Source organism: Dermacentor andersoni, chromosome 7, assembly GCF_023375885.2.
Source record: "Dermacentor andersoni chromosome 7, qqDerAnde1_hic_scaffold, whole genome shotgun sequence".
NCBI lineage: Eukaryota > Metazoa > Arthropoda > Arachnida > Ixodida > Ixodidae > Dermacentor > Dermacentor andersoni.
In genome coordinates this window covers 33,362,428-33,382,003 of record NC_092820.1, presented here as the reverse complement: position 1 = coordinate 33,382,003, position 19,576 = coordinate 33,362,428, and the positions used below count along the sequence as shown (strand labels likewise).

The 19,576-nt window shown below is 45.1% G+C and overlaps 1 long non-coding RNA gene across 1 annotated transcript; it reads right to left on the bottom strand.

Moving 5' to 3' along the window:
* Positions 1-14,554: 14,554 nt before the first annotated feature.
* Positions 14,555-16,526, bottom strand: LOC129385898 (uncharacterized). Its single transcript, XR_008613381.1, has 2 exons — positions 16,461-16,526; positions 14,555-14,595 (listed from the first exon to the last, which is right to left on the bottom strand). It is a non-coding gene; the product is annotated as an uncharacterized lncRNA (long non-coding RNA).
* Positions 16,527-19,576: the final 3,050 nt, after the last annotated feature.

Below are 19,576 nucleotides of genomic sequence, written 5' to 3'. Positions count from 1 at the left end.
AGTGTAATTGGCATTAAAATAGACAGCATAGCTGTCCAAGCACTCATCGACAGTGGAGCCCACATACCTGTGATGAGTGCTAGCCTGCGTAGTCGTTTAAAGAAGGTCCTCACCCCAGCAGCTGCCCGAGTGCTTCATATGGCTGACGGTGGAATGCTGGTTCTTGGAATGTGTACTGCAAGTATGGCTGGCCGCCCTACTTCTGTTCTCTTTACTGTGAGCAACATCTTCCCTCACAACGTTATTCTAGGATTTGACTTTTTATCCACTCATTCTGCTCTCCTCGATTGCACGGCCGACGTTCTTCAGTTAGAACTGCCTCAACTCGCCGATGCTCCGAGCACCGCCCCAACGCACGTGTGCTCGCTTCGTGGTGTGCGTCTGTCACTCGAAGCAGTTACTTACGTCACTTTGACCGCCCAGCCACAGTTTCCTGATGGTGAATATGTGCTCGGCCCCATCATCGATGTGCTTTGAACCGGTCACGGTTACTAATAATGACATCGTTTTACCTCTTCTGAATTTGAGCCTGTGCCCTCAAGTGATTCCGGCCAGCATGTTTTTGGACACCGTTTCTAGTGGTTCTGAATTTGATATTGTGAGTCTGAATTCTGACAGTGGTTTATTAGTGCCAATCGCAGTGTCCAGCTCTGGTTCCTTAACGGACGACTTTGCGAAAATGACTGCGCTTAACCTCACCTCTGCACAGGCCAGGGACATACGTCTTCTGCTTGAATCGTACAGTGGAATCTTTGATTTCGGCAACAGGCCTTTAGGCTGAACATCTGTTGTTCACTACCATATAAACACTGGAGACACAAATCCTATTTGTCAGCGTCCCTATCGTGCATCGCATGCTGAACGTCGAGTCATCCAATCAGAGGTGGGCAAAACGCTCCGCAAAGGGGTCATCGAGCCATCAGCCAGCCCTACGCCTGTCGTCCGTGTGAAAAAAAGAAAGATGGTGCCTGGCATATTTTCGTCGATTATTGCCACTTAAATGAGATCACGCGAAAAGACGTCTACCCACTACCATGCATCGATGACGCCTTGGACTGCTTGCACAGAGCTAAATACTTATCGTCCATCGATCTTCGATCCAGCTACTGGCAGATTTCGGTTGATGAAATGGTTGGAGAAGACAGCCTTCATCACACCGGATGGCTTATATCAATTCAAAGTCATGCCCTTTTGCCTATGCAATGCTCCTGCGACATTTGAACTTGAGATGGACTCTCTTCTGTGATGCTACAAATGGACCACCTGTCTTTGTTACCTTGACGAAGCTGTTTTTTCTCCCATGTTGGGCAGCTGCCTTACCCGACTCACTGCCATTATTGCGGTCTTCTGACAAGCTGGCCTCCAGCTCCACGAAGTGTCAATTTGGGCACCGTCAGATTACCGTGTTGGGGCACCTCATTGACGCATCCGGTCTCCAACCAAATTCGGAAAAAGTTCGTGCCATACGCAGTTTCCGTGTGCCACATTCTGCTTCTGACATGCGCTGCTTCTTCGGCCTGTGTTCTTAGTTTAATCATTTCATCAAAAACCTTGCCAACATTGCTCGGCCTTTGACAGATCAAAAAGAAGAACACACCATTCTCATGGGGCCCGGAGCAGGCTCATGCGTTTGCCGCTCTCATCAGGTTTCTGACCACCCTTCCCATACTTGCCCACTTTGATCCATCAGCTCCGACCGAAGTCTACACTGGCGCAAGCGGCCATGGCATCGGCGCTGTTCTCGATCAACAACAGAATGGTACGGAGTGCGTGATAGCTTACGCCAGCCGCCTGCTGTCACCTGCCGAGAGAAATTACCCCATGACCGAGTGGGAGTGCTTCACTTTAGTTTGGGCTGTCGTCAAGTTCCAGCCATATTTGTACGGCCGTACATTTTCGGTCGTTACAGACCACCACGCACTCTGCCGGCTGTCTTCCCTCCGGGACCCGACAGGACGGCTTGGTGGCTGGGCTTTGTGGCTCCAGGAATTTTCATTTATTGTCAATTACAAGGCTGGATGCCTCCACAAGGACACTAACTGCCTCTCGTCCCCCCGTGGATCCGCTTGATCCTTCTGTGCAAGATCCGGTGACCTGCGTGATGGCTTTCACTGACATGACTGACATGCGCACCGAACAACAACGCAACGAGTCCTTACAGTCCATCATTGCCGGAGTGCAATCACTCCGACAGCACTGACGGCACATGCTGCATGTTCTTGCCACGCAACGGCATCCTCTACCACCGCAATATGAACGCTGATGGCCCTGAGTTGCTCCTTGGCCGTCCTCATCATCTGCAATCTGTTGCTCTTGAACAACTTCACGATGCAACGACGGTGGGACACCTTGAAGTTTTGCATACATACGATCATGTACAACACCGGTTCTTCTGGCCAGGTCTCTACTGCTTTGTGCGCTGTTATGTCGCAACTTGCGAATTGTGTCAGTGCCGGAAGAAACCTCCCCTACCACCTGTCGGATGACTCCATCCAGTTGAAGTTCCCTGTGAACCGTTCTCTCGCTTAGGCCTTGACTTACCTGGCACTTTTCCGACGACGACTAGAGCTAACAAGTCGACTGCCATCGCTACTGATTACATGACACGCTATGCGATAACAAAGGCGTTGCCGACTAGCTGTGCAACAGACGTCGTCGATATTCTCCTCCACGACGTCATTCTCCACCATGGTGCACCTCGACAGTTATTACAGACCGCAGCTGCTCATTCTTGTCTCTAGTTGTCGACGGCCTCGTCCGCTCTTGTGCCACTGAGCATAAGCTGTCCGCCTACCACCCACAAACAAACGGTCTTATGGAATGTCTCAACCGAACAATCACAGAGATGCTGTCGATGTAGGTCTCCAACGATCACTGCGACTAGGACACCACGCTGGCCTTACTGCCGTTTGTGTATAACTTGTCCCGGCCGTTTGTGTATAACTTGTCCCGACGTGACACTGCAGGATATTCACCCTTTTATCTTTTGTATGGTTGCAACCCCACTTTGCCCTTTGACATCATAATCCGGAAGGATGAAAAAAGAGAGGAAGAAGACCGCAGCACACTGGCTGCTGCGTGCTGTTGGTGGTCAGCCATCTTAACTACTCTGCCTCATCTTGTATATTGACACGTGTACTTCTTTATCTTTATTGGGTGACCACTTCTCGCCGCCTAACAAATGTTATCGCACAGCACAGGACGCGCCTGCATGTAAAAGAAGTTTCTGGAATGTTATCGATGGTTCCGTCCACTGTCTTTCACTGCAACTTGTGTTATCTGATTGCATGTGGGCGCAACGCGAATAATGTGGAACATTGTGGAAGGCACGCAGGTCCCAGTGACTGCTCTGGAACATTCGACGACAGATGTATAAAAGCCGACGCGCTTGACCCGCTCATCAGATTTTCGACGACCGCCGATCGTGTTCGCCGCTACCATCCTTCTTGGAGTGTAGCCTCTTTTGAGGGCACAAGTTCGCCCAATAAAACGATTGTTTCGTTAATCATAGTTTTGCTGCCTTCTCAACCGTCACTACCACGTGACAATATATATTGTAAATACAGTCTTTCTATACTCCCAACATCCCCGTAACAGTATGCTTTGCCTCTGGCATGTTCATGGTCTCCGATGGTATATAAAACTGATGCAGACTAAGCTTCACAAAGAATTATGTTCCGTCTCTTCCTTACAGGCTGCTGTGTTTCAGCTCAATCTGGTTTTCCTGTGTCCAGTGGTCTTGTCGCTGAATTAGTGCTTGCCTATTTCTGTTATACTGCAACCTCTCTCTCCTCTTGTCCTCCTGTCCTTTTACACTGCTGCAACCATTTAGATTTCAATACTCGAATGATTAATACAGAGATTGATGCTACCATATATTATGTGACGGCTGTCATGACGGCAATAATTTAGGTGGACCTGAAACTAAATGAAAAAACAAAAACAAAACAGGCATGTGTGAATAAGAATAACTTCCTTGTGACAAAACTGACTCCATGTTAAACTTTGCCTCAAGGAAATTGGTCTTAAAAGTGTCAAACCCATTTGCGCATACTGCATAAGCCAAGTTTTCCACTCGTCAAAACAGCAGCCCCCACAAAGTGTTAGGAAAGAGGCAAAGAAACCATGCCTTTGCATTCGTACTCTCCTCACAAAGCTTGTGTCATATGTGCAATAACTCACCATACTCAAACGCATTGGTCAACACTGCAATGTTTGGAAGAACCCGAACCAACACTATGTAGCCATTTACCTGCAGTATGCCTCCTGTAACATGAATCCCCACTGTGCTTGGAATCTACATAACTTTTTTTAATTTCTCAGGCATTTGGTGGTAGAGGCCAATGCATTAGACAGAAATCCTGCTACACTGCAGCAATGTTCAGAATGTAGTATGAAGTACTCTGTCTGGCTGGAAGATGAAGATAGAAATTGTATTAGTCGTTAAAATATAGTAGCCAGTATTGAAACTACACATGCACTCAAGGCTGAGCCACATCATGAGAACACGGAAGAGCAGACACACACTTGAGCTGCATTGTGTAGCTTTACCAACAAGCCCAGCTGTACACTGAAGTAAGGCATGTTTTGGGCTAGTCAGCTCGTAGCTTCAGAAAAATTTTAAACTCTGCGAGGAAGACAGGACATGAACAAAAACATAGATGCATGCACAAAGTGTAGACTTCCGACTGGCTTTGTTTGGTGAAGGCAGAGAGTTTATAAGGTTCTTCAAAATGGCAAAACAAAGAACATTCGCAAAGAAATTGTGCACGAGGAAGTGACGAAAAATAGCAAGGCCACCTGTGCATTAAGAGCGCAGTAGAGTCCCAATGTGCCCATCTAAGAATTCTATTTCTTTCCTTGATAGGGATCAAGAAGGTGAGCTAACTTAGTTGTCACATCTTTTAGCGATGTGGAATGCCTTGATGACTTCTCTTTCTGTTCTTGAGTTTGCCTTCGAAAGGAATTTATTCTGTTCCTCATAAGGCAGGCAGCTTTTACTGTCGCAGCTCCTGCACTGCAAGAGGAGATTCTCAAGGAAATAATTGAAGTCTTAGATGGGCACATTAAGACTCTCCTGCACTCTTAATGCATACATGGCCTTGATATTTTTCGGCAATACCTCGTGCACAAATTATTTGCAATTGCTCCTTGTTTTGCTATATTGAAGTACCTTATATATTCTTTGCTTTCACAAAATAAAACCAGTTGGAAGCCTGTGCTTTGTGTGTGTCTATGTTTCAGTTCACGTCCTGTCTTCCTCGCGCAGTTTAAAATTTTGCCTGAACAGTTGTCTAGCTTGTGTATACGATGAGTAATTAATATTATGATGACTGCAGCACAGCAATGGTCTAGTGGCATAGTGTCGACATAGTATAGAGATGGTACTAAGTTAAAAATTTGGAAATGCCATAAATTGTGCAATCAACCCTTATCCCTCGGTTTCCTACAGCTGCAGAGCACTTGACCACTGCAGCAGTCAAGCATGCTGTATATTGGGCAGTGCCAGGAATTGCCAGATCGAGACAGGCTGCCACTAGAAGTTCCTTGGGCCAGGTGATAACTCAAATACATCCAAATATTTCTATATTTCACTATATAAACCTTTGTAGAATGAGGAGAGAGAGAGAGAAACTTTATTGAAATTGTAAAGGAGGGGTGGTCGGAGCCTCTCATTCCAGGGCCCCACTGGCCTCTGCCACCTGCCTGACCTGGCTAATTAAGGACTTTTGTCGTCCTGCCAGGTCGGAGCTGGCGAGCTGTGCCTCCCACTGCTCCATTGTCCTACTGGTATTTGGCCTATGAGGGTGCTTAGTGCACTCCCAGGTTATGTGTATTAGGGTAGGTATGCCACCGCACCAAGGATAGTTGGCCCTGTAACGAGTGGGATACATGGCGTTTAGCAACTTTAAATGGGGGAACACCCCGGTCCGTATTTTACGCCAATCGGCGGCCTCTTCCCCGTTAAGGTGTGGGTGAGGCGGCGGGTATTTTCTTCGGACTCCACGCTGATCAGCAAGGATGTCTTTGGCATTTAAATTGGTGGAATTTTGTGAGGGGTAGTACGGGTGGTTGGGGTTTGAAGAGGACGCCGTCGCTCGGTTAGTGAACCCTCGAGCTAACGCGTTAGCCTTTTCGTTCCCCTGTACTCCCGCGTGGCCCGGGCACCAGAGTAGGCGATGATGGTGGTTGAAAGATTTGGGGATTATCGCGAGGCTAGCCGCAGTCACGTGCCCCTTGAGAAACATGCGACATGTCTCCTGGGAGTCCGTGACCACGACCGAGTCCCTTTGCGAACGCTCCGTGTGAGCGAGTGCGATCGCCACTGCTAATATTTCAGCCGAGGTGGGGGATCCCGCCGTGGCCGACGCGGTAATATGCTGTTGGCTGATAGCGTTCACGACTGCCAGGGCGTACCTCCTTTGGTAGCGCTGCCCGGTCACCTCTGCATACAGAGCTGCGTCTGTGTAGTACGTGTTGTACCTATGGTTATTAGAGTAGGCTGATTGAATGTGTTGTGCGTGTGCTTTGCGCCTTTCTTTGTTGTACTCGGGATGCATATTCTTTAGAATTGGGGCTACTGTAATTTTGGATCTCATCGAAGGAGGGAGAGGTACGGCCTGCTCTGTGAGATAAATGGGGTATGCTTGGATATTGAGTCTAGCCAATATTGCCCTACCAGTTTTTGTGAAGCTGAGGCGGAGCTCCCTCTGTCGCATCAGGGTGGCTTGCCTCAGTTCGTCGAAAGTATTGTGCACTCCCAAAGCTAACATGCGCTCCGTTGAAGTACATTTAGGCAGGCCCAGAGCAGCTTTGAAAGCGGTTCGGATTATTGTGTTAGCCTGCTTTTCCTCCTCCCTGTTCAGGATTTGGTACGGTAAGCCATACGTTATTCGACTAACCACTAAAGCCTGTACGAGCCTTAGGGTATCATCTTCTCGCATTCCCGGTTTTCGATACGTCACGCGACGTATCATTTGGGCTATGTTGTTGGCTGTGGATTTGAGGGTCTTGAGTGTCTGTGCTGCTCTCCCGTGGCTCTGAAGCCACAATCCCAGGACTCGCATCATGGGTACCTCTCGGACTGATTGGCCCTCAACCACGATGTTAATCGATCCTCTGGATTTGTAGCCTTTCGCGTGTATCCGGATAACCTCAGATTTTTCGGGTGCGCACATCAGGCCACTCCATCTAGAAAATTTCTCCACCGCTAATACTGCACTTTGGAGCGTATATTCCTTATCCCCTAGTGAACCTCTGCTCGTCCACAGCGTGATGTCGTCTGCGTAGACCGTGTAACCTAGGTCGGGTATCCGATCCAGATCGCGCGCGAGGTGACACATCACCATGTTGAAGAGAAAATGAGGAACTTTTCAAGGGTGAAGTTGTTTCACACAAAGGAAAACTATTACTAAATAGTGACCAGTTCCTTTTGTTTTGTAAGCCGGATTGCATGTGTTTGACATTGCTTACTGACTCTTAATTATTCTCGCTGTCCAATACAAGCATATGTACTCACATATGTTTTCAAACAAAATTATTGTGTGGAGCCATGTTTGTGGTGGAATAAAATTGGTCCCAATACAGAGCTTTGTGGCACACCAGATCTTACTAGTGATCGCGGAGAAGAAAGTTAATTAGTAGTTACAAATTGGTACCGGTTAGTTAAGAATTTACTAATCCAATTCGTAGTCCTGTCAATTCGAAGTTTACTGTCGTTTGTGTATCGGACCAAGCCGATGTCCCCTGGCCTGGGCGGTCCCTGGCGCTTCACCTAGTGGTGGCCTTTGAAAACAGCAGTGTGGCACCAGTGGTTGCATCAGGATCTAGGCTCATGAAGATAGATAGCAACGTGCACAGGGCAAGGAGTTTGGTGGCCTGGTACTCGTCACATTTGTGGAGAACACTGTAGTTTTTGCGAGTCCTAGCCCTACCTAGGGTACCAGTCTGTGCACTGCGCGTGTATATATATATATATATATATATATATATATATATATATATATATATATATATATATATATATATATATAATATGTTGTACAGGATTGCTCGTTGGCAGCACGTGCTCATGCAGCAGCTGACGGGCCTTCGATGTGTTTCGCCCTGGTAGTGCGGTCGTCTTTGTGGTTCTAGAGCTGCGCTCGCATTGCCCAAGAACAGGATATATCGGCATGGTGCAGAATTGCAGAGTGGGGCGCTCCATTCTATTCCCACTTCATTCCTTCAGGGTTGTGGTTTATGTGATTCCAGTCCTTTTGTTGGGGTTCTGACAGTTGAACCATTCCCACTCCTTGAGTGGTCGAACTAATCTGCTCCAATCCTCCAATTACAGTAAATAAAACGCTTTCTGTATAATCACTTACTACTTGCGCCCCGATGCGATAGCGTAGAGGTAGAGCATCTGCCTCACGTGCAAAAGGACTGTGGTTCAAATCCCGGTGCCACGCAATTTTCCACTGGATAAAAAAAATCCACATGTTGATACAGCTGTATAAACAGGCCTGGTGACCTGACCCCGGTGACCAGAACCGGTAATGCACTCCCTCACCAGAGCAGGATTGGCCACTTTGGTGCAGTACTTGGCCAGTACTTGGCCAGTCCTTGACCTTCTGTATGAATAGAACAATCAAACCTCGGCCCTCAGTACCCAGCAGCTACTAAGCAACTGACCATTGCGGCGGTGAGACCTGTGATGCAGCAGAGCGTGCTAAGAATCTCTGGATCTGCACAGGCCGCCATAGGAATCTGAACCTGGCAATGTTTAACGCTAGAACGTTTTCTAGTGAGGAGAGTCTAACAGTGCTATTGGAGGAATTAGCGGGCATTAAATGGGATATAATAGAGCTCAGTGAGGTTGGGAGGACAAATGAAGCATATACAGTGCTAAAAAGCGGGCACATGCTGTGCCACCAGGGCTTAGCGGAGAGACGAGAACTAAGAGTCGGATTCCTGTTTAATAAGGATATAGCTGGTAACATACAGGAATTGTATAGCATTAACGAGAGGGTGGCAGGTCTTGCTGTGAAACTTAATAAGAGGTACAAATTGAAGGTCATACAGGTCTACTCCCCTACATCTAGTCATGATAACCAGGAAGTCGAAAGCTTCTATGAAGACGTGAAATCGAGCTAGGTAAAGTCAAAACAAAATACACTATACTGATGGGCGACTTCAATGCCAGGGTAGGCAAGCAGCAGGCTGGAGAAAAGTCATTGGGGGAATATGGCAAAGGTTCTAGGAATAGTAGGCAAGAGTTATTAGTAGTTATTATTAGTATTAGAACGGAATAATTTGCGGACAATGAATACCTTCTTCCGCAAGCGGGATAACCGAAAGTGGACGTGGAGGAGCCCTAATGGCGAGACTAAAAATGAAATAGACCTCATGCCCTGTGCTAACCCTGGCATCATACAAGATGTGTATGTGCTCGGAAAGGTGCGCTGCAGTGACCATAGGATGGTAAGATCTCGAATTAGCCTAGACTTGAGGAGGGAATGGAAAAAACTGGTACATAAGAAGTCGATCAATGAGTTAGCGGTAAGAGGGAAAATAGAGGAATTTCTGATCAAGCTACAGAAGAGGTATAGGGCTTTAACTCGGGAAGAGAACCTTAGTGTTGAAGCAATGAACGAAAATCTTATGGGCATCATTAAGGAGTATGCAATAGAAGTCGCATGTAACTTCGTTAGACAGGATACCAGTAAGCTATCGCAGGAGACGAAAGATCTAATTTTAATACCACCCCTATACCTAGCTTTCATTGATTACAAGTGTTTGATTCAGTCAAAACCTCGGCAGTCATGCAGGCATTATGCAATTGGGGTGCAGACGAGCCATGTGTAAAAATAGTGAAATATCTACAGCAGCTCCAAAGCCACCGTAGTCCTTCATAAAGAAAGCAACAAGATCCCAATAAAGAAGGGTGTCAGGCAGGAAGATACGAACTCTCCAATGCTATTCACAGCTTATTACAGGAGGTATTCAGACCTGGATTGGGAAGAATTGGGGATAAGAGTTAATGGAGAATACCTTAGTTACTTGCAATTCGCTGATGATATTGCCTTGCTTAGTAACTCATGGGACCAATTGCAATGCATGCTCACTGACCCGGAGCGGCAAAGCAGAATGGCAGGTCTGAAAATTAATCTGCAGGAAACTAAAGTAATTTTTAACAGTCTCGGAAGAGAACAGCAATTTACGATAGGTAGCGAGGCACTGGAAGTGGTAAGGGACTACATCTACTTAGGGCAGGCAGTGACCGCGACTCCGGATCATGAGACCGAAATAATCAGAAGGATAAGAATGGGCTGGGGTGCGTTTGGCAGGCATTGTCAGATCATGAACAGCAGGTTGCCATTATCCCTGAAGAGAAAAGTGTATAACTGGTGTGTCTTACCAGTACTCACCTACGGGGCAGAAACCTGGAGGCTTACAAAAAGGGTTCTACTTAAACTGAGGACGACACATCGAGCTATGGAAAGAAGAATGATGGGTTAAGGGGATAAGATGAGAGCAGATTGGGTGAGGGAACAAACGCGAGTTAATGATATCTTGCTTGAAATCAAGAAAAATGGGCATGGGCAGTGCATGTAATGAGGAGGGAAGATAACCGATGGTCATTAAGGGTTATGGACTAAATTCCAAGAGAGGGGAAGCGTAGCAGGGGGCAGCAGAAAGTTAGGTGGGCGGATGAGATTAAGAAGTTTGCAGGGACAGCATGGCCACAATTAGCGCATGACCGGGGTAGTTGCTGTTTATTCAAGCATTTTGCAAATGTGGCTCGCTTCTAAGCACCCCTTCTTATCTCTAAAAAAACAGAAATGAACATCCAGTACTCTTTTTTAACTTTAAATAAGCTTATCGTATAGCTCAGTGTTAACATACAGGTTAACATACAGTACTTACAGGTGAGGTTACAGAAAGGAGTAATAATTGACAGTAAACACTGCTTGGGTGGTGAAAAACATGGGAATCAGGTCATTTTATTTTCGACAATTTTTTTTGGCATAGGAGGCTATACAAATGGTGATGTAGCAACACTGTAAAGACTGAATAAGATGGATGTGGAATGCCTTGATGACCTCTCTTTCCGTTTTTTATTTTGCCTTCGAAAGGAATTTATTCTGTTCCAGATGAGGGAGGCAGCTTTTGCATCTGCAACAGAACATTGGTGGATGTTGTGTGAAGCACTTTCTCCATGATTTTTCACTACCTGAGCAAGGTAACTTTCTTGGTGCTTCATCACGCAATTTATACAATCAACTTCCATTAATTCTACCCTCACAAGACTGACGGGTCGAATTAAGATGCAAAAACCTGCTGATGCACCATTGATTCATTTGGCAATATGTGCTTGAGTAACACGCCTCTGAAACGAACGTGCATGAAATTTCTATTTGTCCACAGTATAAAACTAAAGTAGAAATGACTTAACTCCAAACCAAAGTAGAAACCTACGCGTACCTCATTTTTTAGAATGCCAGCTGACATTCCAAAGCCAGCTTCGCCATATTACAGCCATGATATGTGGTAAAGGATATGAATGGTGCAACCACGGTTTTAGTTTCGCAATCGATTGCACAGCTAGGCAATTTTCGTCTCAATGTCCTTCGAAAACAAAAAGTGTTCGTTAGAATCAGATAAGTGCCACAATCGGACATTGTCAGCTACCGTTACTGCTTGAAAATCTTTCACGGGTGGGTCAAAAATAGGCATTTCAGAGAGATGGCATTTGTTTAACGCATTCACTGTCCCCTAAGCTCTACTGAGACATGGGCTGCCACTAAAAGGGGTCATTATTGGGGTCTGGTCAAGTTCGCATTATCCGGCGAATGCCAGTTTTAGGATCGAAATGATGAATGTTTAATTCCATAGAAATGCATGGGCGTCGGCCAGGTTCAAATTAACTGAAAAAATTAAATTAACCGGAGTCAGATTATTGGAAGTTTACTATACACCCTTTTTTGTTCTCCAAGAAGTTGCCATTTTAATATGTAGTTTTCTTCTATCAGTGTGGCAATGGTGCTAAATTTAGCATTTGTTTGAATCATCCATTGTTCCAAGGACAAGCTGCAAAGTAGGGGCACACTTTGAGACTTGAAACATTTGCACATATGAAGGCAGGGCATGTTAATATCTGTACAATTAACATAAGTTGGCTGTATTGTCTGCAAAGCATGTGGTTGCTTTTTTGGAATGTGGTCTTTCTGTAAAAGAAAGTTGCATTTGTTTCAAATAAACTGCTGAACCATTGCTTGTGTGTTTTCCTGTCCTCTCTGTGCTGATTGCGCTTTTGAAAGTGCAGTGAGCAACTGCACACTGAAATGCACAAGGCTTCACTTTATCATGCCAGGAAGCATTTTGGCTTGACAAAGGAGCCTTAATTAACCCCTTCCATGCACACACTTTTTTTGTATAAACACATCAAATGAAAGACAGTGACCTCTTCTCAAGTATTTTAAAGCCTGGCAGTGTTAAAGACAGAGTGAAGTTGTACAAATACAATTTACTGTTAAGTATTGCTGCTAAAACCTCATGCTTGTGTATAGTATATGCATGCAGTGCTGGCTATGCCATGGTAGAGCCGTGAAACAGCTTTCACTACACTGTTTGCTATAGCATTGCTGTGTTCTGCAACCTGAGGTCAAAACTATAAATCTCTAGATGTTCAGCAGCACAATCGACAGATATTTCCGTATGTTCGATGCACTCCTGGCCAGGGACTTCTCGTCCTGTAGGCAAAATAGATGGCTGCCTCGGACGCTGTTTTGGAAAGAGCGCAGCGTACCTCGAAAGCTTGCTCACAATGCTTCACCAGCAGGTTTTGCCAGCGAGAGTGGAGGGGGGCACAATAATTTGACTTTACATGGTGCGGCACAATACCTTAAAATGCTGCTGCTTCTGCCTTCCACTTACTATGACATGCTGGTGCACCTCAACATGGAGCAACCCCATTTTACTAAAATTCTGAATTCTTCTACCAACATGGTGTGGTGTGGCTATCTATGATCACTGTATAAAACCGGGGCAAACAGCATGTCTAAAAAGTACAAAAGCTGGTATAACTGTAATGAATGACCTGCAGTCATCCGAAATGTGCAAAATCGCAAGAATTAGTCAAACTCAAACACTGCAGAGTTCAAGTAGTCATTTAAGCTGTCATTCAGTTAACTACACTACAAAACTTCAAATTCCTTCTATGCGCAACAAATATATCCTTAACGCCAACATTTAAACATGTGCCAAAGGCAGTGTGGCCCCATAATCTGGTGAGAACATTGCATGGTAGGTCACAAACAAATGATGCATGCTGCAGTTCATGAGTAAGCCATGCCATTATTAGGTCATTGAAAACTGAGCATGTTAGGACCACTATGCAGCACAACATTGGTCTTTCTGTCTTGGAGCACACTGTGGAGTGGGTGCATGTTAAAAACCTCAGGCGATTTAAGTTAAGCCGGAGTCCGCAACTATGGCATGCCTCGTAATCGTATCATGGTTGTGACTTATAGAACACTAGAAGTAAATTAATTTTAATTTAGATGTTTGAGAAGAGTCATAAGAAAATTTATTTAGTGAAGCAAGTCTTAGCACACATTAAGAATCGCTCAAAGCACATGCAGCTTTCAGTGGCATGGTGTGGCCATAAAAGCTGCCATTTGGAACCAGATTAATATAAAAAAATTCAGTCCAAAAGTTTAATGTCAGTGCTCCTTTACATGTAAGCATTAGGGACACATCTTTAAAGGCATCATCTAAATCCTGTGGAAGTATTTATTGGTGAATATCAAATGGCCCTACATCTAAGGAAGCTATAGGGTGTTATGATAACAGGAAGCCACAAGATTTTTGTTGTGCACTCTTCCTATATAGGGAGAGTGCACAATATAGGGCAGTAACAAAATAGTTGGCCCTAGTGAAGAATTCATTCAAGATCCTTGCCAATTTGGCAGGCTCACTATGATTAGAGATAATGAAGGCCAAGCACCTTGAAATGCAAGCCCAAACCTCATCAGCATTGCATCACTTATTTCAAATAACTTTCATTTTGTCATTTTGCCAGAATAAAAGTTCTCAAAAACCTGCTTGACTGGTTTCAAGAACTTTTCGAGAACGGTTTGGTTCCATTCGAATGCAGCATTGTCAGTCTTTAGTGAACTAGACACATCTTTACTGATATGCAATTAGGTAGATCAAAGCAGATGCTGTGAAAGTGCATGTGCAAGAGTGTTTGGAGTGGGCATTCCTGGGTTATGTTGCCAAGAAGGGAGTTTTGAGCTTAATGCACACAGCAGCTATAGATATGAACACCAGCACATTATTATTTTTTTAGATATTACCACAGACCTTTAGCAGAGCTTGAGCTAATGCTGGTCATAATCTACTATAATTTCCACCATATATGGCCCTTGTCATCACAAGTTCTTTTATGGTCCTACAGTTTATTCCCGCTGTGTACAATCAAAATCTCTGCCAAAGACAACAGAAACAGTATGATTGGAAACTGCAGAATTCTCCATCTGCGGAGGTGGCTGGCTGATTGCCGTATTAGATGCTTTGTGAGCTGGCATTGATGTGTAAATCTCAACTCATCTGCAAGCATACAAAATAGGCTTTGGGATACTTTTACCACAAGAAGAGAGACTAGAATGACTGTTGCCTGTGACATATGGCACATACCCATGACGAGGGATCGGCTAGGATTCCCCATGAATACAACATCAGATAGCTTTATATTCCCACTAACTTGATAGTACATAATACTGATATGTAACAAAATAAACAACAAAGTAACTGAAAAACGAACAGGTCTACTACGATTGAGCCACAAGGGGAAGATAGAAACATTTGTGTTAATTGTATGAAAAAAATGTGCCTAAGATGTAATCTTCCCAGCAGCAACAATATGATCATGCACAAACTAGCATTGCTCTTCAGGCACACACAAGGCTGCTCACACCATCTTCTACAAGATTTGAAGCCCAACAGGCAAAAGGGGTGAATACCTTCAGCATAAAAGAAGAAAGTTATTCTATTCCATATCCTCACATGAAACACAGCAATATTGTTGCAAGCCATTTTCACATATTGAAGGCATCAGCAATGTGATGAAGACAATTGAAGCACTCATGTTCTTATTTCCATTGCAATACAAACCTGCACTTGGTCATATGAAGGTGCATGTGCCAAATTCAACCGTGTACTGTTATGAGGCACATGGAACAGACATTCCAAGGAAGTGAAATATTTGTAATGCAGTTACTTAATTTGTCCAGTCAGAAGGGCAATGCGCTAAATACAAAAAAAAAACCCTACAGGCCCACTATGCAATGCTTTTGCCAAACTATCCAAAACTTCAATGTGTGCAAGTCCACAATGACCAGGAAAAGAAGTAAACAAATTTCTTGAAGATGGAATGAAAAAGAAATGTTGCAACAATTGAGAAATGAGTTCTTTGCTTTCTAGTGGCACACGGATAGACAGTCGGTGGGCACAATTTGAACTTGAACTCATGGCAGTGTTGCAGGGTCAAATACCACTCATACTTCCGATAAGCGTCAGTTATAACGCTGAGTTGGAAGGGAAACTTTACAAATACTTCTTCGGAAATTCAAACATCTGACCAGTAAAATTAAATTATGGGGTTTTACGTGCCAAAACCACTTTCTGATTATGAGGCACGCCGTAGTGGAGGACTCCGGAAATTTCGACCACCTGGGGTTCTTTAACGTGCACCTAAATCTAAGTACACGGGTGTTTTCGCATTTCTCCCTCATCGAAATGCGGCCGCCGTAGCCGGGATTCGATCCCGCGACCTCGTGCTCAGCAGCCTAACACCATAGGCACTGAGCAACCACGGCGGGTTCTGACCAGTAAGTAGTTGAGCATGACTAGGGGAAATATGATGCATTTCACAAATAGCACCATTCCAAAAGAACTGGCACACTGCATTGATTTCTCAGGTGACAACTATTTTTCGAAAAGCCTCTGCGCGCGTTAATACAACCTGAGGCAGCTTAAATCTAGGTCACGTGGAATCGAAAAATACAGCAGCGGGTGTAACACTTAAATTTGATATCTCGCGAACATGAGCGAAAACTTCAATTTGAAAAGGTTTTCTCGAAAGGAAAACTCACGGCCGTAACGCTGCTGCCCATCGCCAGTTGTGTGAATAAAAAAAAGAAACATCTGCACGATCAATAGACACTTGGTCGATATTTGAAGCAGATCGTTAGTGGATATCAAGAAATGTGCACTGGATAAGAGCGCAACATCTAACCGACTGATTGACGGAAGTAAGGCTCACAGGATAAGTTTTCTCTATCTGCACCGATAATGCTGCACGTACTGAGCAATTAAATCGCCCGTAATGCGCAGCAATTACCACACTCGATTGAAGTGTCACCATCGCAGCGAAGCGCTATTTATTTGAGTACCACGAAAAACAAGGTATTCACCTAAGTACAGCGGCGGTTTACCTGTCGGCAAGCCCCTAACTCGCATATGACGAAAGCAAATGTCACGGAGTTCAAACCCACGATTGCTCAAGTCAAACTGCGCTCGCACGAATATCGCGCACGTTATACGCTTTCGACACGCACAAAAGCGCGCGCAGAACGTCTTGCAGCCGACACGACGGCAATGGCTAATCTACGTTCGAGAGTAGCTCTTTCAAAAAAGTAAAAACAAGCAACAATGTAACGTCGCATCCTGCGAAAAAGAGTTGTTCTCCTTTCTCACCTTCTCTCAGCTCACGCATGCGCAGCGATCACGGAGCACTCGGGGGCGATGTTCAGGTCCACATAGCTGCCTTACGTCACCACAAGCGGAGAGTAAAGTTAAACCAGGACAAAGCTCCACGTTATATACCACAAATCTAGTGCTGTACAACCAATTCCCGCAACGGAAGGACAGTACTAGGAATGAAAACTAGAAAAGAGCCGCGCGGAAAACACGCACAGGCACTGAACTCACTTCCGGGCTCCCGTTCACCGCGTCGCAATGGACGAACAAGGGGAACTCGAAACACTCACTCACCTTTGATGTCGCTGAGTCGGAGGCGATCATGGCGATCTTCGAGGCAACAAGCCCATAAAAAGCGAGCAACACGCAGGAATATTCCAAAGATGTCACAGCGAAGCACACAAAGAACGCAGAAAACGCAGGAAGCTTTCAAGCGGAGGGCGTGCACGAACTCGCCGGAATGCTCCAAGCATCAACAGCGCAAACGCGCAATCATACATGTACACTCATACAAATACACGCTTATATTATCATAAATTGTACCATTTGATTACAAATTTTGTAATGTAATGTTATTACTGAACAATTGTTGCGCTTTCCAAGTGTATAAAAGTTTTTTGCTTCACTTTTTTGATGAACTATTTTCTTTAGCGCAGTAATGCAGTGCACCGGCCGAAGCTAATGGCATGCGCGGGAAAAGGCGCCAAATTCGAACGTCGCAAACGCCGTGCTAATTTGTGCGCGCAGAGTTTTCGTCGTTTGGATTTAAAAAAAAAAGTAATGCGTGCCGCAACCATGCGAACTGAACTATTGACCAGAAAAGTACAGAAACGTCGCTGTTTGTGCTTCTTATTTCGACGTCAAGGCAAACTGCAGGCGGTCTGTCGTCCCATTCTTTTTAATATTTGTGCGTGTGCTTCTGCGCTGTGCGATTTGTCATCGAGAACGTATAGCAGCGCAGATTCTGCTTGGTGGCCGAGCAGATTCCCAACGCATTCGCCAGCACCCCGTCTAGGTCACAGAAAAGAATTTGGCCTCCATGTGAAATATGAGCACGATGACGTACATATCGGCCAAGCTTTTCGTTTCGTTCTGTAGCGCGCTAACGGGTAACATCTAAGCGATACGCACTCTGTAAAAACGATGTTCACTCCTTTATCCGCCACACCCGCCGTGGTGGCATAGTGGCTGAGGTGTTGCGCTACTAACCCGAGTGCTTGGGATCTAATGCCGGCCGGGGCGGCTGCATTTCGATGAGGGTGAAATTCAAACACGCCCGTGCACATGTACTGTGCGTTCGGTGCAGGTTAAAGGACCCCAGATGGTCAAAATAAATATGGAGTTTCTTACTACGGTTCGGCTCATAATCAAAGCATGCTTTTGGCACGTCAAACCCCAGACTTGAATTTTGTTAACGTTCTCCGCCACCTTGACCATATTTAACATGGAGGCATGCAATGCCGTTTCCTAGCACACAGCCAGGGCACTGGCCCCTTATAATGGACGCCGATGGAAATGCAGGATGCGTCGAATCATCGGTTGTTTGTCACTGCATGTAGGGACGTTTGTCTTGTCGAACTGCACATATATATATATATATATATATATATATATATATATATATATATATATATATATATATATATGCAGGGTGTTTCTTTCTGCTAACTTAAGGCCGAGTGTAAACTCTATGCACTCTATGACGACGCGACTAAATGCATGTTGCTCCATTTGGTATGTAGCGTGTCGCGCTATTTCTGTGTTTTGCTTAATTAGCTAATTAGTCAAGGACAATTAACCAACTTCTGAAGCAAGGAAGTTAGGAAAGAAATTTCAATTGGAAAGTTGCAGAGCAGTTGGCAACACGTACGAATAAACCGTTTCTGTCTTTCTATCTGTTAAGTATTAGTGTTTTTCAGCTTACGCCGGATGCTCGCGAAATACAAAAAGCACCACGTGACATGCCCGCCTGCGAGTCGTGATTGCACTGCTAGCTCCGAAGCCTTCCGCGCACAAACGAAAACATACCATTTAACCGGTGTGAACACCCGTCTGTTTATCGCCATCATGAACCGCAGCGAGGGAAGCACGTCGCTGGCGTCAATACCACAGCCAACGCCTTCGTCACTGCCCTGTCGCCTTTTAAGCGGCAACACACCCTGCTCGATGGTATGCTCGTTTGAGAGCGCTGCAAGCACGGCGCGCAAGCGGGTATGTCAGGCGATATTTTTTTGTATTTCGCGGGCATCCGCAGTAAGCTGAAAAACACTAACACTTAATAGAAAGTTAGAAATGGCCTAATCGGACGTTTTACAAAGTGCTCTAGAACTTTCTAGTTGGAATTTTTCGCCTAACTTTGTTCCTTCAGAATGGCTAATTTTCTTGACTAATTAACTACTTAGGAAAAATACAAGAATAGCGTGACACATATAAGAGTGAGCAACATGCATTTGGTCGCATCGTCTTATGGTGCATCGGCATATGTTTAAACTCTGAGTAGAGAGAGAGAGAGAGAAAATAATGCAGAGAAAGGCAGGGAGGTTAACCAGAGGTAGTTCCGGTTGGCTACCCTGCGCAGGGGGAAGGGTTAAGAGGGATAAAAAGAGAAACAGAGTGGAAGGGGGAGATAGAAAGAAAGGGAGACAAGCACGAACAAATCGCGTACACTACAGAACGGTAGGGGGCGGCATTCTTAGAGTCTGTCGTGAAGCCCCGTAAACAGCAAGAACGTTAATAACGCGAGTAAGGCCTTCAACGAGGATGTTCTTTCGGAGCATTGGCCTAAAGCTTTTAGTTCTGAAAGTGGACGATTGTCCAGCTGGTCCAGTAC